Source organism: Dermacentor albipictus, unplaced genomic scaffold (assembly GCF_038994185.2).
Source record: "Dermacentor albipictus isolate Rhodes 1998 colony unplaced genomic scaffold, USDA_Dalb.pri_finalv2 scaffold_104, whole genome shotgun sequence".
Taxonomy (NCBI): Eukaryota; Metazoa; Arthropoda; class Arachnida; order Ixodida; family Ixodidae; genus Dermacentor; species Dermacentor albipictus.
Window position 1 is genome coordinate 55137 of NW_027225658.1, and position 25053 is coordinate 80189.

Below are 25053 nucleotides of genomic sequence, written 5' to 3' on the forward strand. Positions count from 1 at the left end.
TCAGGCTCTGACAGGAGTGGAATGTACAATAAGTGGTACAACAGGTTTGGTGTTCCGGAAGATGAATGAAAAGATACATAATTTATATAAATAATAGAATCAAAGTGTGCAGCTAGCTGTGGAATCATACAATTCATGACTTATAATCAAGAACGCTGTGACTACAACACATTGATAAAAGCATTTTCAAAGAAAGATTCAACGTTCGCAACAAAGACATCAATTGACACATCATTCACAATATGGCAATATTCCAAACGTTTCTATTCCAATTGTGCACTCAGCCCTCCACAATTGGTCAAGGCATTTTCGGGACACCTGGACTTCGCCTGTCAGTCAGGCGGCGTTAAAAAGCCGCGATAGCTCCCCATCTGATATGAAAAGCACACGCTAATTATGCATGATTACACCGAACGAAAGAAACGTTGTCATTTCTCATTCGATGCCATTTCACCGTAGGCCCTCTGCTATTGGGCAAACGCTTTCGCGCAGCGCCCATTTCGCCTGTCTGTCACACAACGTCATAAAACCGCGAAAACTGACCGCGCTAAAGATGCATTAATATGCGCAACACAACTGAATTTGTTTTATGATTAGCCGACGACTACCTCGTTCCGAGAGGAATGGAAGATGGCTGCTCGCCGAGGCCTCAGGCGCTGGCTACTCGCATCTTTCGGAGAGCGTGAATTTATTTCCGTATATTACATCTTCTTGCCTGATAGTATAACATTATTTAGCCTTTCGGCACGTATACGGCATCGCACTGGCAACTCCTTGTTAAGTATCCGTTTTTGCGACAGTCCTAACCTATGGTACAATCCTAGCCTTCCGTTGCAGGCCACCGCGATTTTCGACCAGCCACCTCAAGCCAAGTAAGGGGAAGCGGACCAATAGCGGAGTCCAACGCGCTTACGCGGTCATCGATATTCACTGCGCTGGCTCGGCCCCATCGAAACCCGCTCTGCTTGAGCATACTCCTCGCTTCTTGACAGCCCATTATATAAGAAAAACCGCTCAATGTAGACAGTGTTATTCGTTTTGAAGGCAAACGAAAATGAACCCCTATATACAAATGTGTGATTGGCCCTTTCAGACAACGCTGCAGGTTACCGCCTGATGCTTACGTCCTCGGTTACGAAAATTTGACGTCAGGAGATTGGTATAGTTTTACGCTATTGGACCATGTTGCCAACATGCCTGAGCAAGTTCAAGCACGTGTATCGGCTTCGAAATTGCGGCGACATCTGTTTGGCGGTAGATAACTAAACTCTGATGCGTGTTTGTGGATGTTACTTACATTTTATGTTATTTTGGTTTAACTATGAAACTATCAAAAAGGCTTCAGCGCAATTAATTTAATTGGTAGGAACATTTTTTTCTCCTTGGCTCATTTTTGCTCATTTTTACTGGCAGTTGTGATTCTCCTAATATTCAAATATTTTGCTTTCCCGATTGTTCGCTTAGTCTGTATATGCTAACAGATGCTGCGCCATAACCCGCAGTTAAGCGTAATAAATCAATAAATGGTGACGCATAATGGCCCGATGCAATACCGTTTCGTTGGTGCTTATAAAGCACACAAACCTAGTGGAATAACGCAGATTATATTGATCAGCTTCTTAGATTTTCTTGCGATATGCGAAAATACCCGGCTGCTTATTTAGGCGCATGTTAAAGAGCCCTAGGTGTCACAAATAATTCCGAAGTCTCCCACGACGACGTGCCCCTAAATCAGATCGTGTTTTTGGCACGTAAAACCGCCTAATTTAAATTCAGTTTATTTTCTTGAAAGTATGTTATGTTGGCTACACAATCTAAGGGTCTGTAGGCTTGTGCCCATGATCGGACCCTGTTCCAGAACTCACACACGCAATTTAGAATTCCTATATGTATTTCTTCTATTACGTGGAAATTGTGCTGAAATAATAGACGCCGAGAAAAGCTAAACAAATCCTTTATTTCATTCGTAGAAGCACTTTATTTTTCGCTCATTGACTAACTCCAATGAAATCTCTCGTGTTTAATTCTCGATGCTGCTGGCCGAAAAATATGCATTTGCAAGTGCTGTCGCTTTTAAATTGCATAAACAGTTTCATACGACGCACCAATAGCTCTTGTAGTCTTACATGTGTTAAAAAAGGGAAGAAAAGACAGGTTTTTTTTAATTTTAGCATGGCGCTACTGAGATTGAATCGAATTCAAGGCTGGCAGCCTTAGTTGTCTGCTTCTAGAGATCTTTAACACGGTTAACTTTGCCCTCGACGTGAACAACGTGACAAGAGAGCCATACTGGAATGGCTAGAACCAACACGGTGGTGCAGGGCAATGCAGACAATGTACGACTGCATGCCATTCAGCTCGTCATCCACCTCGGCCGTATTCTGTTTTCATTCATTAACCGCAAAAATTTGGGACGCGACAGCGCTGCTTTAAAACTAAGCTTTTTTTTTGCCTCTTCACCTTTTCTACTGCTGCTGCTGCAACGCAGCGCAGCAGCAATTAGGTGTAATTAGGACGCAATTAGGACGCCGTAATTAGGTGTGACTCCCCTCCCTCCCCCTACAGAAGCATTGCATGGACTGCCCAGGGAGGAGGTGAGGAAAGGCTACAACCGAATCAGTCCGACACACTCAAACCGACACAGTCAAGAAACGGGTGATTGACCTTACACTTCTGGCGCTCATGGCAGTTCCCGTAACGAAACACGATCGCAAGAAATATCCCCGCCAGAAACCTTTGCAAATGAGCAATGCTTTCTTTCGCTCTCATCGCCAGGGGAGTGAGTAAATGAACGACATGCCTGTGCGTGTTCTGTGCCCAGAGACCTCAAATCTTGCATTGGAGAACGTACCATTGTTAAGAGTCAACAAAGACGACTTAGTCCGCAGCAAAGTCGGCTGTACTAAGCAACATCGGAAATAACGAGAACGACTATGCACAGCGTCTGTGACTCGGGAGTTTATGGTGGATCCACACGACGGACGAAATCCGTCTTTTCCGCGACGGACTGCGCATCACGTGACGACGCGTCACGGATTTGTGCCGTCCGCGCGTCGTCCGCGACCCCCACGGACGGAAAATGCCGAGCTATTTTTCGCATCCGGATTTTGGGGTTCAAATGCTGCGGATTTAGCCTAGCATGCTCTACAGTCTGGCAACAAGCGCTGCTTTGGTATATTTCTGAAACAGTTTCATCGCTGCTAACACCATTCGTGTTCAATTCGGACAAAACAACAGCCATTGCGGCCAACCGTCGTTTCCTTTCGATCTCTATTTTCATTCAAAGTGAAAAACACCTATGACAAAGTGTTTGTTACACCGATGGCGCCATCTAGAGTGAGTAGAAACAAGCAATCATGTTAACTTGCGGCCACTGAGATCCGCCCAGGCCGCCGCAACATCTTCGAGGCCATGTTCAGCCAATACAGCCGCTCTAAGCCTACACGCCGAGAATCTGAGTATCGCTTTCGGAAACGGTGCCCACTCATCACAAATATATTGCTGTCGAAGCTTCTGGACACAAATTTAAACCAAATACAATCCTCAGTTTGAAAGTTACGGGCCTCACAGTGTACGACGACGACTTTACAGGTTCGAGGCGGACGGCAGTCGCTTCGGGCGTAGCCGCCATCTTTATTTTTCCGGCGCGGTCGCCTACTCAGTCCGTCCGTCGTCTGGATGCGCTTCGCAGCCGGACGGGCGGCGGAATAAGCGTCCGCGGCACAGATTTGCGAGGAGCCGTCCGTCGTGTGGATACACCATGCATCGGCAGGTGTCGTCGCAAAGGACAAGGCAAAACACGCTAGAGGGCGCCAGCCTGCAGTGCGACCCCAGTGGGTACCCATAGGCAGGCGCAATGTTACCGTAACTTCGCACATGCGCGATAACGGTATTTACGAGAGAGTCAGATTTCCCCTCTTACAAGCCAATGCAATGACCATCCACAAATTTCATTTGATTTCATTTCATTTTATTTGTGCCCATTTACTAGCAAATGGAGGGGGCCAAGGTAAAAGCTGCTTATTGGCAGCTTGAGTGGTCCCTGGCCCCCTTTACATATTCGTAGAACGGTGGCAAAGAACACTTTCAGAAATGAAAAAAAATAAAGAACAGTGGGTTACGTCAAAATGAATTACATTTCTTTCATTGAATGCATATGGTTTTATGGAATCACGGCGATTTAAATGGTAGTTTTCACCAGACAGATGAGCTCCGATGGTGTCAGGGCATGGATGTCAATGCCGGCTTCTAGGTAAGAATTTATTAGCCGTGGCAAGGTATTTGCGACCATTTGATGGCCGTAATTCGTCCGTAATTTGATGACCGTAAGTTTGCTATATTTGTAATTAGGTTGCTTCTATTTTTTACCTGAAACTAATAGGTGCGTAGGAGGGTTTGTTTGTCGAGATGATGACTTTTTGTTATGTTTTACTTGGTAGAAAGATGCTCAGTGTGTGAGTTGTATGGCACATTTGCGATAGCGCGTATTATCTTTTTTTGCATCAATAGTATCTTAGAGTGATTGGAAGCTGATGTCGTGCCCCATACAAGATGGCAATAATTTGCATGCGAGGCAAATAGGGCATTATAAATGATCAATGTAACTGACATTGGTAAAAGGTAGCGATTTCGATGTAGTAAACCTGTTACGCGGCTCCGAATCACAGGCTATGCACGACTAGGATAAGAGGCAGCCTCTCCGGCTCGTGTACGTCGCACTACCGCGTGCAACCGCTGTTGAAACCTTCTAGCTAACAAATTGAAACAATGACTTTTCATTTCAGCATCGCAGCCATACCACGGATCGAACACTGCGTGGCGAAATGGTTCTCCTAAACAAGCGGAAGTTATGAAATTGATCACGCCATCGACAGGCTGCAACAAGCCGCAAGAAACTGACACGTGTCAATCGTGTCCTTCAATGGTAAGCCTACATGCCCCAGACATTGAATTGGATTGTGCAATGCCGAAAGCAGAGATCATCGCTTTGGCGGAGACTTGCAGTGCAGAGCCGCAACCGACTTCCAACGAGTGTCCTACTGGAAGCGACAGTCGTTCAAGTGCGCCGTGTGGCCACTTACAACAACAAATTGGCCGCCCGTCCATCCATTGGGCCGAGAATGTTGTCCTGACCACCGGAATTCCAAGCCAGAAGCAGAATTGTTGACGGCGTTGCTGACGCATGCGTTCTTTAACTCAAGTGCGGGGACGTCGACGTTGCAGTGGCCGCTGTTAACATTGGCCTCTCGGTGACGCAAAAAAAAAAAAATCAAATGCTTCCTTGCGCTCTGCTTCGCTCAATATGCACCTGGGGCACTGAACCCTGGTCGTGAAAGCACCAGCGTAAATATGACGACACCGGTGTTCATCGCGATTTCACCGTTCATTTGAGGAAACGCGAAAACCGCTGGCTGCCAACATTTATGCAAGACATTTATGCAACATTCACAAACTTATTGAGGCATTTCCTTCTAAAAGGAAATGAAGCAGTTGTCTCATGTGAAATAATTATACCTTTCCTTCTAACAAAAAGAAATAATTTGTGTTAGGCCAGCTTGTAGATTTTAATGAACGGCTTGAGTACTCGAGTCAGATGCCCATATGCACAAATCGCCTCCATATAGTGAATCATTCAAGGCATCAGGCAAGAGATTCCAGTTCGTGCTAGACTCAGCGTCTGCAACTTTTGCGATTACGCAGGTTCTTGGTTATTATCATAGGTAGACGGCTATCATAGGTACTATCACAGTACTAAGTCACGAAAGCGTAAAGTCTAGTCACGGCAATTTCGGATGACGGATTGAGTTTTACTCGCAGGCTAGTTACAAAATAGAGAAAAGAAAGCAACTACTAAAAATTATAGCATATCCACGCACTGTGGCAATAGATGTAGGCGAAGCATTTCGTGCTGGATAGTTTGATTGACGATTAGCGCCGATGTTCATGGCTAAAGCTTAATATCGGCAACGTTTAGCCTAACACGAGACTGATTAGTTGGTATTAAACGTTACCTTCCGTGCACCATTACTGTTTGTCTTTGTAGTACACAGAAGACACATGGAGAGATGTTTGCTTGAGGCATTTTGTGTGCCATATTTCATAACCTCTGAGAGGTTTGACCACAGGCATTGCCTCGCATGGCACATCGCATTGTGGAAGAGGTATTAAACTTTAATTGGTTTATAGCGCTTTACATGCCAAAACCACAATTGGATTATGAGGCACGCCGTAGTGGCAGACTCCGGGTTAATTTTGACACTCTAATGTCCTTTAAAGGGCCCCTGAAGCGGTTCAGACAAATTTTGCAGAGGCGTAGGGTGCAGCTTAAGTGGAACATTCGCACCACAATTTAAGCGAAGCGTTACTTATTAATGGAGCTACAAGTGATTACAAGGTAACCTCCTCCCTTGACATTCTGTTCCTCCTCAACTCGCTCGCCTAGCCATCGCGGCTAAGCTTCGCCTTCTCTGGTCCAGCGTCACGATTCGACGTCACATCGTCCACTTCAGGTTAATATGTTCGAGCCCCCCCCCCCCCCCCCCCCCCCCCGTTTGCGCGAAACCTCTCCGCTAGCCGGTTGGCCATCAACCCCAAGCGAGAGCTGTCGAAGCAGCGTTCGTTGCGAGCATTCTGTCGCAGCGCCAAATGTTTCTGGTATTCAGTTAAACGCACACTAGCGGAACGTTTCGACAGAACGGTGGAAGCATAAATTCAAGCTGATGAAGGAACTGATGAACCGTAGATGTACGTCAGCTGCCTGATTGGTCTCCACGGTCCAGCCACCCGTGGGCGCAGAGCTTAACCAGCCAAAGAGCTGATATTGCTCTAACCAAGTGTGAAACATTTTGAACATTTACAAACACAACGTGTAAACAATTACACTCCTGCGAAAACTTTACACCAGCAGCAAAGAATACAGTTTGTTACTGCTACAGTGTCTGGTTGAGCTCTATGCAACCAGGTGGCTTCACCGTGCAGACCATTCACATTTGCACTTCTCTTCAGCCTCTGAAACGACACGCAAGGGGACACGGCCAGGCCCTGTCCCCTTTGCGGTTGCGTTTATCCTAATACGTGACTCGCGAAACGCTATTGCGTTTGTAATCTTAGTTAGCTGCAATCGCGCAAATCCTTGCGCCGATCGGATAGCGGCAGTCCGATGCACTACAGTCAGTCCGCTCGTCTACTTGCTAACAGAGGGACACGATGTAGCAGCTTGACATGTTGCCAGCCGCTACGTTTGCGGTCCACAACGCAACAAAGTCGAATCATAGCGCTCGCGAAAAAACAGACCGACACTGACGGCGGAGTTCTCGTCAAAGACGGAGCACATTGTAATACAAGCAGACGACACTTGCTGGCTGCAGGAAGTGCTTAAGTTTGCAGAAAACTTTTTTGTGCGCTCTCTTTGTGTTACATTCTTTTCATAAAAACAAATTAACTAACATTCCAACCACTACGAACATCATATTTTTTTCCATTAAGTTGGAAAAATTATCTATCACGCGCCTTGGTCAGCCAATCGGATAGCTCGCCCCCTGACCTCATTGAGGTGATTTGCACCATATGGGTAGGGGTGGCTTAAAATTCCACTGCGCAGTGTGCTGCGATCAGACGCGATGTGTATCTTTAACACTTTATAATAAATTACACGCTGTACGCGCAGCACTTATATGCGTCAAATAATGACCAGAAGGACCCACTCTAACGACCCAGTACGTTTGTAGAAAATTGTCAAAATCGTTTCAGGGTCTCTTGAACGTGTCCCAAAATCTAAGTGCAAGTGCGTTTCCTATTTCGTCCCCGCCGAAATGCGACTGCCGCGGTTGAGATAAAATCCCCGACCTCTAGGAATGAAATATCAGCAAAGCTACCCCGGCGGGCACAGAAATGTTAATTTAACTGTCGACTGCTTCGCTAGTGTTGTGTGGACGTTGCAGTGCGCTTTAATTATTTCGCCTCTGCTGGTGCGTGCGCTGCGTAGTTTGTCCACTTGAGATATTTGGAAGGTGCTTATTTTTCAGAAATAGCAGCAACATCCTGTACCGTACCTTGAACCCAAGCGTATCCCGCTCGTATAGTAATAGGCTTGCTTGCCTTCCATCCGGACCTCCCACTTACCTTGTATAGGAACTGCATCTTGTCTTCCCTCCACTCTACAGTTATATCTACGTCCCCACTGGACTCGCACCTTAGTAAAAAGGGAAGCGCTGCAGCTGCAGCTTCTGAGGGGAATCACGCATAATTACAGCTGTCAAGAGGGTAATGTAGCGATGGCCAGGGAGCTCCAGAGGGCATTGTGCACATTCGATGCGGTGGGGGGAAAACTATTTTTTAGCGTCGCGTTTCTTCGCGGACTCCTTCCTGTCATGTATGCACACCGAGTGACCCCCCCCCCCCCTCCCACGACGCGGTGTGCTTCGCTTGAATACACTGCTGTCAATGCCGCGCGCTCCTATTCTCAGGCGTGTGGCTTTCCCGCATAACTTTGTAGCAAATCTGGCCGACTGTGTTGCAAAAGTAGAGAGTGTACTAGAACATCTGAGTGACACGAATGAGACGCTCAAAGCGAGGCGCTGGCTGTCGAGAGAATAGAGGGCGCTGTGATCGAAGTGGATTGGCTGGGCGCGCCGGCAGACGCGGCGCAAGCTGTGCGCTGCGGCCCCTTCTGCGGCGTCTTGGCTGTACGGGTTGATTCTTTTTATTCAAACAGGGGTCATTGGCGCAGTACGGCACAAGATAGGCCCCGAGGTGTTTCGGAGAGCTTGTAGTCGCTTGACCGTCCCCTCCGTGTGCGCGTCAGGCGAGTTCCAACTGCCGCGCACTCCACAAGTTCGCGTGTATGTCTGGCCTGGCAGCTTACACGGAGTCTACCATAACTTTTGTTCTTCGAATACTGATGAAATATCCGTCGTCATGCAAAGGTAATAAAAAAAAGTCCTTAACCAGACGATGTGTATTAGGCAGTGGAATCGCGAAAGCATGCTGTCAGTGCGAGAACGAAATAGATTTACGCGGAATGCATGGACGCGCACAAAAATAAAGCGCAGGAATGCGTTCGGGCGCGATTCCAAATGAAAGTCTGGAATCGCAAAGTCGAGAAATGTTACAAATTCGGAGCGCTCAAGGGCCCCCGCGTACGCAAATCGCAACAGCTGAGTGCAAGACTGGGATTCGAACACCACTCAGCGCTCAGTTTACTTCTCTCTGAACCTTTTCGTTGTGAGCAGGCAGGCTATCAGTGACCAAAGTTCTGTTGTACAAGCAAAATATTTTCTTGGTGTTGCACAAAGATGAATACATTTTTGGTTATGGCAATAAAAGGCCGTGAAACATTCCAATAATTGGACAGGAATGATGTATATTATAAACCACTGATGGCACGTGCAACTCAAATGCAAAATATGTCAACATTTATTTCGCGAAAGCAACCAGCAGTACTGCTTGTCAGTGTCACAGACACCTGCGCACTTTTAGGTGCTTCATCCTTTGACGCCTTTCATCATTTGATTTGTTTAGGCCCTTAATCAGGAAGTGGAGCCGTGTTACAATATAAAACTTCACAACCTTGCACTCGCAGTCTTCGCAGCACCTTCAGCAACGAGTTTTCGCTTGAGGAATGTTCTGTACGTAATCTCGGTCGCACTCAGGCTGAACAGAACAGCCCTTTCAGAGGTCACCGTGACAGAACTTGCTTCCAAGCTTGACAGTGCATAAACAGTGCCTTCGTAGTCGGAAAAATTATGCACTGACCAGTACGCTGAAGGGGTCTTCAGGTCCCTGAGATTGTTTGAGTCAAGAGCTGGCCATTGCGTGCACTCCACTGCCGACTCGTCGTCGCAGTTTCCACTGTCGTGCACGGCCGTAGGTACACTCGTGCAGGCTTTCTTCCTTTTGCAGCCCAGGCTTTCGAGCACGGTAGACGTGCCACGCTTGCGTGGTGCACGTTTCGGGGGTGCCTTTGAGCTCAAATACTTCGGCGTATTGCGCAAAAGCGTGGGCACTGCTTCCGGTGTGAGCGCGGGCACTCCGCGTGCGATTCTCACTTTTTTGCCGGCCACTACGTGCACGTAGTCACGAAGTATGCACCGTTCTTCAAAGTGCAGCTCACAAACTGCGCAGTTCTCATCCAGAGGCTTGTCAGCGCGATGGAGGTTCCGCTCCCAGGCTTTCCTTCGAACCGCATCTTTCGGGACGCTGGACAACGACAGCTTCTTCTCGGCTGGGACGCTCGCGTAGCCGGTGCGACATCCCGGTGCGTAGCAGTGACGATGCCTTCGATTAGGCATGCCATACACTTCGATGGTAACAGCAGGATAAAACAGTGATCACAAAAGAACGAGCTACGCAAAGAAAACCGCCGCCGCTAGCTGCTCGAGAACATTCCTGACGCTTCGTCTGCTCCGGCGCAACCCAATCCACTTCGACCGCAGCGCCACCGCAGCATTTTCAACGCGGAGCGCCTCACCTCCTAGCAAGCGCGGAGCCGGTTATTCGGCCCACTCGAAACCTTGCTGGTACACTCTAGCAAAAGTATTTCGCGGCCGCCATCTTGACCCGTGAAAATTCATGCACGAAGGCGGCCGCCCCGTCGTCGTTGCAATGTCGCGAGCAATGGCTTCTGCGATTGCCTCAGCTGCGTGCTAGGACCTGCTCGTAAGAATGCCACAGCAAGGAATCATAAGGGCGTGACAAAGCCGATAGAGAGACTACAAAGGGGTCTGTAGCAGTGGTATGCAGGCGCAGACGCTTTGCATCGCACCTATCATTTGCAGCGACTACTTGTTGCGTCACTGTTGGGCGTAAATTTTTATAGCGCAGAACCGCTGCTTTTGCAGGTCCCGGCAAAGTAAGCTGCATTCGTAAACAACTTTCTCAAGCAGCTCATGTGAGACGTAAATTATCGGCATATACAGTGATAAACAAATTCCGGTATAGCTACAGACGATATGCCGTCAGTCTGTGCCGCTATGTATGCCTTCATAGCGGCGCCTAGCGTTTAGCAGTATAGTAAACTAATAGCAGGCGAACGGCGAGTGTTGAAATTTGCATATATTTTGTTTTTACTTATGGTGTCGTCCCACAAATATCCGTTATCTCAAGAAAAGACATAGCTCCGTGTGATTATTTTAGATATCATAGTGTGCAGGGGGACGCCGACATGTATAATAAAGTATTTCTGAACGCGTGCACTGTATAGGGTACCTAATGCAACTGAATTGTCTTTATATGTATTGCAGCAAATATTGGCAGAGAATATGCGCCCTTCCTGTAGCAGTTCTACAGCAACGTGAATAAACACATCTATAACAGCCCGACTTGCCTTGAGAAACAGCCGAAACGATTACGTGTGTCGCCCCGTCTTTTACTTCCCATCTAAGTTTATCACTTCGAGGTATGCTGAAATATTTCAGCGTTATCGAAGCATTGTCCCTATCTCATCATCTATTAGGACAAAAGCGCCGCAATGAAAATACCGTCTTCAAATGCTTGGGCGAACCCTGCGCCTGGCCCTGGTAGTAGCGACCTTGTCAAGATAGTGTTATTTTACATGCGCCTCACTGACGTCAACCACTGAGGAAAAAAAGCGACCGCTTCGCAATTACGGACCAGTGTTTTCAGCGGTCGTCATTGAAATGTCGTGCATGCGCACGCAAGATCTGGCATGCAGCGCTAGTTTTACCTTACTGCGTTAAGGAGCAACGACGTTCGTCCAACTCTCGGCCGTTTCGGTTCGGCGACAAAATGTCTCTCTCAACAACCAAAGAAGAAGCAAAGGCCATGTACACGATTTCTCGTTAACAATTCAAACCGCTTACTTTGACGACTGGCTTCGTCATTTCCCAAACATTCCACCACACTTGTTGCGCGAGCGCTCACAAAAACGTTGCAAAATATAATGTCGACCTAAAATTCGTTGCCGTAATATAATGCATCGACAAAAGACAGTTATTTACTCACTCACCTTATACGAGTGCTGGGATGCTTCGAGTTGTGGTCCCGCACGGCTGCACGTGGCGTCGGTCTTGATAGGCGATGCGACCACTCAAATAATATCCACGCACTCCAGGCAAGCAAGAGCGAAATGACAGAGAGCAACTCTTCCTTTGGTCTCGTGCTCTCAGGCTAGCTTGCTCCTACTGAGTCGAACGCGATTGTGGACGAGCCAGACTAAATTGCTTTCCGAATAGAGAAGCACCACCTGTGGACACTTTCAACAAGAAATTCTCGTGACCCCTTACAAATATATGTAGTGATTTGAAAGAAGGAGGAAATGAAGCTGCACTCTCTCCACCCCGTTCTTCTGAAGTGGTTGCCTTTGGTGCAGGCAACGTTCCAAGAAACTGCCGAAACCTTCCGAACTGAACCGGCTGGGGCCACAGAGCACCACGACGAATCCATTGGCAGTATTCAGAATTCAAGAGATCTGCTGACCCTTGCCGTGGGGGCCAATTTCACGCAGCTTGGCCTTCTGCTTCCACGAAAAAGGAAAGGGACGCGGTTGAGATCAGCACCGGACCTGCCCCGTCCTGTCCTCGATGGGACACGTAAAGGGATAAGTAAGCGGAACCGGCCCATTGTCGCAATTCACCTTTTTCATTTTCCTGCGCTGCCCCATGCCGCATGCCGCTGAAAACTTTTTGGAAGGATCCCGGGGCTTTCGCGGGTAGATTTGTGTACCTGCGCCCACGTTGAGTGCGCGTCGGTTGTGCGCTTCGTGGAGCGCGAATCTTTATTAGTGGCTTCTTCGGGACCGCATGTATTTCCTGGAAACCACGTAGCGCTCACCGACTGCTGGGTGCATAGAGTTTCTTACTATAGCAGCTAGAGGCAAATCTGGCGCCACGGTCTATGGGAGTTTACTAAGGGGCCCTGTGCCGTCATGGGAATGACGGTGTACGTGTCTGCGAGGCATGTTTTGGCTGGTGTTGTAAGAGGCTTCGTCTAAAACTTGGATTCGGCTTCACAAATAATGCATTCCTAATGTGAGATCTTCATAAAATGTTTCAATTCACGTATATTACATCTTCCATTGACGTTCACTCACCTGCAATTCATAATCAAGCGAAGAAAAGAAAACACACGACGAAAGGTGACAACTTTTGCGGCCCGCTGATACTTTTTACATTGCACATATGTACATGCAATAACAAGATTTCATAGTTAAACAAAATATGTTTTTGTGTAATGATAAAGATATGAGATTTTTACATGCTCTATTAGTAAAAAAAATAATCATCGTGATGGACGGGACTGTGTTTCCCTGGCTCTTGAAGAACGATGCCAATGCGAAGTCACAATATACCGGCACTCCCATGCATACCAAAGCGCAGTTAGAGTGTACTCTAGCGCAGCAGCGCCAGATTTTCCTCTAGGTAATATAGTGAGAAACAATATGGCTGGTGAGCAGGCCTGAGTGCGCTGTTCTGCAAACAGTGCGGCCGGTAAAGGCACGGCTAGTTCCGGTGGGTGATGCGACTGCATTGGAATTTGTCGCTAAATTCAGCACTGGTGCATCGCTTTTTGTATTCTATTTACGCAGTATTAAGACATTTCGCTTTTTCAAGAAGGCTTCGAGCGCAGCCTTCTGCGTCGGATTTATCAAAGCGGTGCACTTGTTCACATCGACATCTACATCCGCAGATCGTTGTTATAGTCAAATATTGTGGAAAAGGTGCATCGCTAACATGAAATAATGTCAAGACGTATCAAAACCTGCATCGGCTTCACGCATCACATCTACCAACAGCAAGGTGAGCTTCGCAGACGCTCTCATGGGCACCTCGCGAGAGGGTCGTAAGATCGACAACACACAAGTCACCTACCCTCCTCTTTCACCAGAAAACCCAGAAATAGCTCAGCTTAAGCGCGAGAACGCCATCCTACGCGATCTCCTAACTAAACTCTCGCAGGAGGTAAGAGACCTCAAACAGTCCCAAACACCAGCCCCTACACCTATCGCACAGAACGTCCCTGCCGCTAGTCAGGAGGCCCCCTCGACTCCCGCCTCCAAGAAGAGAGCCCTGCAAGATGGAGCCACGGGACAGGTCCGCTCTGAAGTTAAAGACATGCTCATCTCACTTCAAACAACTATTAGCACTTTCCAACATGCTCTGGACTCCATCCAGCAAGCCTTCATTGGTATTGTCCAACGCGTGACCAACCTGGAAACTCATATTCTCACGCCTCCTAGCCATGCCGCCCCCGTCTGCGACCCTTCCGGTACGCCGATGGCGACATCCACCATCTCCCACCATGGCTCACACTAATCAAGACGCCCTCATTTGGCAGTGGAACTGCCGAGGCTTTCATCAAAAACAACCAGTGCTCAATCAATACCTACGCCAACATACCCGCCGCCCGGATGCTATCCTACTTCAAGAAACCAACAACGCCCCGACCACGCTCCCCGGTTATCAAACCTTCCATACCACCCACCCTCTTCGCCGGGTCTCCACCTTAGTACGGCGTCGTATTCCTGTTATTGAACATGATCTCAATAGTCCTCACATCGAACATCTATTCCTTGAATTAATTCCCAATCGTAAACGGAAAGAATGCATCTTCCTTCTGAACATATACAATAGCCCCAAGGATAAAGCAAGGTGTCGCTTCCTCACCCTCTTTAAGAAGGCTCTTCACGTAGCTGGAGTGCACCCCCTACTCATCGGCGGTGATTTCAACCTCGCCCATACAGGCTGGGGCTACGTTCGTACGGAAGCTGCAGCTCGCAACCTCTGGCAAGATTACCATGACTTAGGCCTTACGCTCATCACGGATCCCTCCTTTCCTACACGCCTCGGTACTTCCACTACCCGGGACTCTACCCCCGACCTCACCTTCATCAAACATATCACCTATGCACACTGGACCAATACCCAGCAAGACCTGGGCAGCGACCATTATATCCTTGCTCTCTCTTTACCCCAACTCGCTTCCGCCCCTGCCCCCACTAAAGAATTCACCATTACCGACTGGGATGTTTTTCGAAAAATACGCATAGGTTCTACCTCAGCAGAAGGCATTACCGACATTAACACCTGGATGCAAGCTCTACGCACTGATGTTCAAATGGCCACTCGGGTGGTAACTACAGATGCCTCAGTTGAACGCATGGATAGCCGCCTCGCCCATCTTCTGGAGGCTAAAGCCTCCATCCTAGCTCGATGGAAGGGGCAGCGCCTAAACCGTCGCCTCAGAAGCAAGATCTCGAAACTGAACACAGCCATCGAGGAGCATTGTCAAATCCTCAGCCGGCAACAATGGACTGAGCTGTGTAACACGGTGGATGGACAACTTCATCGCCCTTCCTCGTGGCAACTCCTCAAACATCTGCTTGATAATACCACCACCCGCACCACCCAACAGGATCGGCTGCAGAAGCTCCTTTATACGGAGACCCTTAAACAAGGTCCACAACAGGTGCTTAACTACCTCTGCACCAGATATATCTCCAGGGGACAAGTCAGTCCACACAGCAATTACATCGGTAGACCCAACCCAACACTAGACGCCGATTTCAGCGTATCTGAAATACACGCCGCTCTACGCAAGCTTAACGGTCGTTCTGCTCCAGGGCCAGACGGGGTCACTAACAAAAGCCTTCGCAATCTCGATGACGAGTCCGTGTCCCATCTGACTGACTACATCAACGATTGCTGGCGCAGTGGTGCCCTTCCAGCCGCCTGGAAGACTGCCAACGTTATCTTAATCCCAAAGCCTGGCAAACCATCTAGCCTCAATAACTTAAGGCCCATCTCCCTCACTTCATGCGTAGGCAAGGTGATGGAACACGCCTTCTTAGCACGCATCAACAGTCACCTCGAGGACAACTCTCTCTATCCCCACACCATCATTGGATTTCGCCCTCACCTTTCTACTCAAGACGCTATGTTGCAGCTCAAACATCAATTGCTCAACGATCGTTCTCGTAACATGAAAGCCATTCTCGGACTCGACCTCACTCAAGCCTTTGATAACATTTCCCATGCAGCTATCCTTGATCAGGTCTCCAACCTCCAGCTGGGAGAGCGAGCCTACAATTACATCCGTGACTTTCTCTCCAATCGCACGGCTACCCTCTCGGCCGGGGATTTACGATCAGACCAGCTTCCCCTTGGCAGCAAAGGCACCCCGCAAGGTTCCGTTATCTCTCCCATGCTCTTTAACTTAGTCATGATTGGCCTTGCCAAGCTGTGATGTTATTGGGCCGGATCACTCCAGAAAAAGGGAGAAGCAGCACGCCAAAGCAAAAAACACACATCAGACATGTATTGACGCACGCAACTCAGATAACGGCACACACACGTGACAATGTATCAAAATGCCTCATAGGCGACATGCACTCTATCTATGGGGCGGTGGATTATGTTTGGCCTACAGTTCCGGCGTAAGCGTGTGTCGCCGTGTCTGGGGCCTCGTTGAACTGGTACCGGCCAGCGGGGTCGGACAACCGTGCCGGTCGGCGGGTCGGACAGCCGTGTAGGACGGCCGGGTCGGACAGCTGGGTCGGACAGCCCTGTAGGACGGCCGGGTCGGACAGCTGGGTCGGACGGCCGGGACGGTCGGCCGGGTCGGACGGCCGGGTTGGACGGCCGGGTCGGACGGCCGGGTCGGACGGCCGGGTTGGACGGCCGGGTCGGACCGCCTCGCGGCACTCAGGTAGCCGGCCGCAGTCACCGGGTCGCGTCCACAGCTGGCGGGGTAGCCCTGTGGCCGCTCACCCGAACGCTCGAGTGCCCTGGTTCCGGACCGCCAGCCCTCCTGGACCAGTGCCCAGCGGAAGAGTGGGGCGAGGTAACCTCCCAGCGGGCGACAGCGGGCGACAGCCGGGCGTGGCGTATTGGCGCGGTCGGCGATAGCTCCTATGGGCCAGACGCCCAGCGAGGAAGCTGCTTTCCGTCGACCGCCGAGCCTCGCGCACTGCTCACGCCACGGGCCACGGGCCACACTCTCGCGCCACGCTTTTTGAGGCGCCACTGCCGGCGCTCCCAAGTTGATGTCGATGATGATGATGGTCCTCTTCGCCACCGCACGGCGCACTGTCTTCATGTGTTTATGCTTCGCACTCCCGCGTACCATATATTATGACAATACCCCCCTTTTCAAGAAAGTTGTTTACAACTATTCTAACACATGGACGCGGGATGAAAAAAAAAAGAAGAAGGAAAATTGTCATGTACGTCTGTCCAATTGTTCATATGAGTACACGACACATCTTGCTCACAGGGCATTGCACCCAGTCAAAGAACGAACGCACAAGTCTGTTCGCTTTCAACTAAATACTAAACACTTGAGATGTCGCAATGTCTAATCACATTTTGATATATAAACAGGTGATTACGCGCGACTCGACTCAAGTAGTCAGCTCCGACATTGTCACAATCTTTTATGTATTTGACAGTAAAAGAATACTCCTGCAAAAGGAGACTCCCACGCAACACTCTGTTGACGTGCCTGGCGCGCTCCTCTGTGGGCTTGTTTCCGGTGGCCTGGTCCCCGGCGCTTTCTCGACTTCGGAGGGTTTTGTGTCGGCGCTTCTAAGACTTCAGGACCGAACGAACTTGTATTCTTGCACGCACACACAAGCACACATTGACGAGGAAATGGAGCGGCCTGTACTTTCCCTTTAGCTGTTGTCCTTTGGCACTTGTCGCACGACTTCACAAAGCGTTTTACGTCTTTGTGTACATCTGGCCAATAATATTCTTGTAGGATACGATTGGTTGTTCTCCTGATACCTTTGTGCCCTTCTATGATGTTTCCATGTGCCCCTTCTAATATGCGAGATCTAAATGCTTTTGGTATGACCACCTGCTTAAAGGTTCTGCCAGTGGCCCGGTGGTAAAGGCGATACAACAATCCTTTTTCTTCCACGAACTCGTAGCTGTGGCCCTTTCCCGAGTTAAACGACTTGCTTACTTTTGCAAAAATATGTTTCAGCGTCGGGTCTTTCCGCTGTTCTTCAATGAGTTCGTCTTTTGTTACGTCACGTAAGACAATCGTTGGAACGCACAAGGGACGAATCTTGCCTTGTTCTTGTTCTTCAATATTTGCTTCAGCCACGCTCGATACATGGTGAGGCTTCCTAGGCGCCTTATTACGCTTCATCCCTATCGACGACGACTCAGCGTTGGGAGCAGCGGGGTGCTTCCAGTCAGAGTCTGGATCGTATGGTCCTCTGACGCCTGGAAGATTTCCCAGAATTACGTCGTAGAGGGGCTCGTCCATACATGCCACGGTTAATTCTCCTGTAAAGTACGGCGTGTTCATTTGTACGACAGCTTCCGGTAGGTGGCTTGTTGAGCCGTCCAGAAGAACAACTTTGCTCGTTCTTGTCGTCATATACACCTCTGGAACGAGTTCTCGTCTTACAATTGCGGTATTACAACCGGTGTCTCGTAATACACGAACACTTCTTCCTAGCAGCCGGCCTTCAACCACTGGCATCCCGTCAATGAGGAAAGTTATAGCAGTCCCAGGGTTCTTGTCATCGCTGTCGCTTGATCGGCGAGTCTTCTTTCCTGGACGCTTTGATCCATTCACTGGACGAGTTGGGACTGGTTGAGTTTTGGCGAGTGCACACGCTGAACTTGGTTTGTTGTCCCCGTACCCAGTTCGGCAATTTTCAGCTGTATGTCCCGTTCTGTCACACAACTCACACTTCAGCATACGCTTAGGTGGGGCAAAGCAGTCAGGAGCCAAATGTCCAAACCGATGACAAAGGGTGCACATAAGTTGCGGTTTCCTCGGAGCTTCAATGTTCTTTCCACCAGAATCCTTTGCGTTATCGGGACCCTTTCCTAGGTTTGTCCAGTTCTGCGCTTCAAGAAAGCGATCCGTCAAGCTAGCAAGTTCGTCAAGGGATTTGCACTCTCGCTCCTTCAAGAAAATTACTAGCTTTGGCTCACAACAACGCAGAAACTGTTCAGAGATCATGTGATCTCGTAGACCTTCATATGTTTTAGGCACATTAGCCATCTCAATCCAGTGGTCAAAATAGGCTGAAATTCTTGCTGCTAACTGTCTTCCAGTTTCGCCCTCTACTGCTCGTGTTTTACGAAACTTCTCTTGGTAGCCTTGAGCCGTGAATTCAAACCTTTGTAGCAAAGCTTTCTTTACCTTTGGGTAATCTAATGAATCGGTGGCAGTCATCCGACCGATCACAGTTAGCGCTTCCCCAGACAGACACATGCTCAAAGCAAGAGCCCATTTTTCTTGTGGCCAGTCCTGCCCTGTCGCTACGCGCTGAAATCGCTGTATATACGCGTGTAAGTCATCGCGTTTCTCGTCGAACAAAGCAAGTAACTTCTGTGGATTGAGGGATGACGAGGAGGTGCTGGGCGCAGTCAAAATTTCAGAAGCAGCTGCCGGCACATTGCGAGCTCCTTTCTGAAGCTGCAGCTTTAGCTGGAGGATCTCACGCTGCCTCTCGTCAGCTAAGCGCGCTAATTCAGCAGCTTCTTTCGCTGCCTCTCGCTCCGCAGCTCTCTCGTCCCTTTGTTTTGCCTGTTCGGCCTCAATCCATCTGCGAAGTTCTGCGCCTGACAATCCTATTTGGAGTCCTATAGCCGTGATTTTCTCTAAATCCATGGTGCCGTCTACTAATGTGTGTCTGCGCTCAAGCGAAACTGCCCCCTTTCACTGTATTCACGAGTGAATCCTGGCAAGCTCGCCAGTTTGTGATGTTATTGGGCCGGATCACTCCAGAAAAAGGGAGAAGCAGCACGCCAAAGCAAAAAACACACATCAGACATGTATTGACGCACACAACTCAGATAACGGCACACACACGTGACAATGTATCAAAATGCCTCATAGGCGACATGCACTCTATCTATGGGGCGGTGGATTATGTTTGGCCTACAGTTCCGGCGTAAGCGTGTGTCGCCGTGTCTGGGGCCTCGTTGAACTGGTACCGGCCAGCGGGGTCGGACAACCGTGCCGGTCGGCGGGTCGGACAGCCGTGTAGGACGGCCGGGTCGGACAGCTGGGTCGGACAGCCGTGTAGGACGGCCGGGTCGGACAGCTGGGTCGGACGGCCGGGACGGTCGGCCGGGTCGGACGGCCGGGTTGGACGGCCGGGTCGGACGGCCGGGTCGGACGGCCGGGTTGGACGGCCGGGTCGGACCGCCTCGCGGCACTCAGGTAGCCGGCCGCAGTCACCGGGTCGCGTCCACAGCTGGCGGGGTAGCCCTGTGGCCGCTCACCCGAACGCTCGAGTGCCCTGGTTCCGGACCGCCAGCCCTCCTGGACCAGTGCCCAGCGGAAGAGTGGGGCGAGGTAACCTCCCAGCGGGCGACAGCGGGCGACAGCCGGGCGTGGCGTATTGGCGCGGTCGGCGATAGCTCCTATGGGCCAGACGCCCAGCGAGGAAGCTGCTTTCCGTCGACCGCCGAGCCTCGCGCACTGCTCACGCCACGGGCCACGGGCCACACTCTCGCGCCACGCTTTTTGAGGCGCCACTGCCGGCGCTCCCAAGTTGATGTCGATGATGATGATGGTCCTCTTCGCCACCGCACGGCGCACTGTCTTCATGTGTTTATGCTTCGCACTCCCGCGTACCATATATTATGACAATACCCCCCTTTTCAAGAAAGTTGTTTACAACTATTCTAACACATGGACGCGGGATGAAAAAAAAAAGAAGAAGGAAAATTGTCATGTACGTCTGTCCAATTGTTCATATGAGTACACGACACATCTTGCTCACAGGGCATTGCACCCAGTCAAAGAACGAACGCACAAGTCTGTTCGCTTTCAACTAAATACTAAACACTTGAGATGTCGCAATGTCTAATCACATTTTGATATATAAACAGGTGATTACGCGCGACTCGACTCAAGTAGTCAGCTCCGACATTGTCACAATCTTTTATGTATTTGACAGTAAAAGAATACTCCTGCAAAAGGAGACTCCCACGCAACACTCTGTTGACGTGCCTGGCGCGCTCCTCTGTGGGCTTGTTTCCGGTGGCCTGGTCCCCGGCGCTTTCTCGACTTCGGAGGGTTTTGTGTCGGCGCTTCTAAGACTTCAGGACCGAACGAACTTGTATTCTTGCACGCACACACAAGCACACATTGACGAGGAAATGGAGCGGCCTGTACTTTCCCTTTAGCTGTTGTCCTTTGGCACTTGTCGCACGACTTCACAAAGCGTTTTACGTCTTTGTGTACATCTGGCCAATAATATTCTTGTAGGATACGATTGGTTGTTCTCCTGATACCTTTATGCCCTTCTATGATGTTTCCATGTGCCCCTTCTAATATGCGAGATCTAAATGCTTTTGGTATGACCACCTGCTTAAAGGTTCTGCCAGTGGCCCGGTGGTAAAGGCGATACAACAATCCTTTTTCTTCCACGAACTCGTAGCTGTGGCCCTTTCCCGAGTTAAACGACTTGCTTACTTTTGCAAAAATATGTTTCAGCGTCGGGTCTTTCCGCTGTTCTTCAATGAGTTCGTCTTTTGTTACGTCACGTAAGACAATCGTTGGAACGCACAAGGGACGAATCTTGCCTTGTTCTTGTTCTTCAATATTTGCTTCAGCCACGCTCGATACATGGTGAGGCTTCCTAGGCGCCTTATTACGCTTCATCCCTATCGACGACGACTCAGCGTTGGGAGCAGCGGGGTGCTTCCAGTCAGAGTCTGGATCGTATGGTCCTCTGACGCCTGGAAGATTTCCCAGAATTACGTCGTAGAGGGGCTCGTCCATACATGCCACGGTTAATTCTCCTGTAAAGTACGGCGTGTTCATTTGTACGACAGCTTCCGGTAGGTGGCTTGTTGAGCCGTCCAGAAGAACAACTTTGCTCGTTCTTGTCGTCATATACACCTCTGGAACGAGTTCTCGTCTTACAATTGCGGTATTACAACCGGTGTCTCGTAATACACGAACACTTCTTCCTAGCAGCCGGCCTTCAACCACTGGCATCCCGTCAATGAGGAAAGTTATAGCAGTCCCAGGGTTCTTGTCATCGCTGTCGCTTGATCGGCGAGTCTTCTTTCCTGGACGCTTTGATCCATTCACTGGACGAGTTGGGACTGGTTGAGTTTTGGCGAGTGCACACGCTGAACTTGGTTTGTTGTCCCCGTACCCAGTTCGGCAATTTTCAGCTGTATGTCCCGTTCTGTCACACAACTCACACTTCAGCATACGCTTAGGTGGGGCAAAGCAGTCAGGAGCCAAATGTCCAAACCGATGACAAAGGGTGCACATAAGTTGCGGTTTCCTCGGAGCTTCAATGTTCTTTCCACCAGAATCCTTTGCGTTATCGGGACCCTTTCCTAGGTTTGTCCAGTTCTGCGCTTCAAGAAAGCGATCCGTCAAGCTAGCAAGTTCGTCAAGGGATTTGCACTCTCGCTCCTTCAAGAAAATTACTAGCTTTGGCTCACAACAACGCAGAAACTGTTCAGAGATCATGTGATCTCGTAGACCTTCATATGTTTTAGGCACATTAGCCATCTCAATCCAGTGGTCAAAATAGGCTGAAATTCTTGCTGCTAACTGTCTTCCAGTTTCGCCCTCTACTGCTCGTGTTTTACGAAACTTCTCTTGGTAGCCTTGAGCCGTGAATTCAAACCTTTGTAGCAAAGCTTTCTTTACCTTTGGGTAATCTAATGAATCGGTGGCAGTCATCCGACCGATCACAGTTAGCGCTTCCCCAGACAGACACATGCTCAAAGCAAGAGCCCATTTTTCTTGTGGCCAGTCCTGCCCTGTCGCTACGCGCTGAAATCGCTGTATATACGCGTGTAAGTCATCGCGTTTCTCGTCGAACAAAGCAAGTAACTTCTGTGGATTGAGGGATGACGAGGAGGTGCTGGGCGCAGTCAAAATTTCAGAAGCAGCTGCCGGCACATTGCGAGCTCCTTTCTGAAGCTGCAGCTTTAGCTGGAGGATCTCACGCTGCCTCTCGTCAGCTAAGCGCGCTAATTCAGCAGCTTCTTTCGCTGCCTCTCGCTCCGCAGCTCTCTCGTCCCTTTGTTTTGCCTGTTCGGCCTCAATCCATCTGCGAAGTTCTGCGCCTGACAATCCTATTTGGAGTCCTATAGCCGTGATTTTCTCTAAATCCATGGTGCCGTCTACTAATGTGTGTCTGCGCTCAAGCGAAACTGCCCCCTTTCACTGTATTCACGAGTGAATCCTGGCAAGCTCGCCAGTTTGTGATGTTATTGGGCCGGATCACTCCAGAAAAAGGGAGAAGCAGCACGCCAAAGCAAAAAACACACATCAGACATGTATTGACGCACACAACTCAGATAACGGCACACACACGTGACAATGTATCAAAATGCCTCATAGGCGACATGCACTCTATCTATGGGGCGGTGGATTATGTTTGGCCTACAGTTCCGGCGTAAGCGTGTGTCGCCGTGTCTGGGGCCTCGTTGAACTGGTACCGGCCAGCGGGGTCGGACAACCGTGCCGGTCGGCGGGTCGGACAGCCGTGTAGGACGGCCGGGTCGGACAGCTGGGTCGGACAGCCGTGTAGGACGGCCGGGTCGGACAGCTGGGTCGGACGGCCGGGACGGTCGGCCGGGTCGGACGGCCGGGTTGGACGGCCGGGTCGGACGGCCGGGTCGGACGGCCGGGTTGGACGGCCGGGTCGGACCGCCTCGCGGCACTCAGGTAGCCGGCCGCAGTCACCGGGTCGCGTCCACAGCTGGCGGGGTAGCCCTGTGGCCGCTCACCCGAACGCTCGAGTGCCCTGGTTCCGGACCGCCAGCCCTCCTGGACCAGTGCCCAGCGGAAGAGTGGGGCGAGGTAACCTCCCAGCGGGCGACAGCGGGCGACAGCCGGGCGTGGCGTATTGGCGCGGTCGGCGATAGCTCCTATGGGCCAGACGCCCAGCGAGGAAGCTGCTTTCCGTCGACCGCCGAGCCTCGCGCACTGCTCACGCCACGGGCCACGGGCCACACTCTCGCGCCACGCTTTTTGAGGCGCCACTGCCGGCGCTCCCAAGTTGATGTCGATGATGATGATGGTCCTCTTCGCCACCGCACGGCGCACTGTCTTCATGTGTTTATGCTTCGCACTCCCGCGTACCATATATTATGACACAAGCAGCTACAGCAAGTCGACAATATCAACCATACCATCTACGCCGACGACATCACCATCTGGTCGTACCGAGGCAGTGATGGTCAAGTGGAATCGGCCCTCCAAACGGCGATTGACACGGTTGAAGCCTATCTCCAAGGGACTGGACTGCAATGTTCGCCGGCTAAATTGGAGCTTCTGTTATACAAGCCCATTCAGCGGGGTCGCCCTCCCAAACACCAATCTGATCACCGACCCTGTGACGCCATCACCCTGCGCCTTCAAGATGGCAGTCCTATCCCAAACGTCCCTAGTATCCGGGTTCTTGGTCTCACCATCTCTACCAACGGCTCCAACGCCTAGGCTCTCAACAAGATCTGTGCCCAATCTCAAAACACCCTACGACTTCTTAAACGTATATCTAACCGTCGAGGAGGACTCAAAGAAGAAAGCCTTCTCCGACTCGTCCAATCCTTTGTCATATGCCACATCACCTACGTTGCTGCGTACCTCAACTGGTACCGGGCTGAGCAGAACAAGCTTGACACCCTCATACGAGGGGTCTACAAGCAAGCACTTGGTCTCCCACATTGCACCAGCACTGAACTCTTCAACCAACTGGGAGTTCAACCAAACTTTCCGAACTCATTGAAGCCCAACAACGCTCTCAGCTTGAGCGGCTCACCCATACTGAAACGGGGCGCTTTATTCTGTCCACGCTTGGCTTCACCTACCATCAGCAACAGGGCCCCAAACAACCGATCCCGACCGACATCCGTAGCTGGATCTACATAGACCCTATCCCTAGGAATATGCACCCTGAATATAACAGGGCCCGGCGCCAAGCTCGGGCCGGAGCTATCATAAAAGCCCTTGCCAACGTACCTGGCGTCACATTTGTTGATGCAGCCCGATACTCCCATGGCACACGATTTGTGGCCGTTGCCACACGTGATGGAGCCCTACACCATGCCTGCAGCGTCACTACCCCCACTGCAAAGACGGCTG

General features: G+C 50.2%; 1 long non-coding RNA gene across 1 annotated transcript in view; it reads left to right on the forward strand.

Annotated features, from left to right (window-relative positions):
• LOC139053373 (uncharacterized) overlaps positions 1–25053 on the forward strand; it is a 76323-nt gene that overhangs the window by 32384 nt on the left and 18886 nt on the right. Inside the window, exon 2 of the long non-coding RNA XR_011510445.1 lies at positions 4785–4924. This is a non-coding gene — a long non-coding RNA (uncharacterized lncRNA). The remainder of the gene's footprint in view (positions 1–4784; positions 4925–25053) is intronic.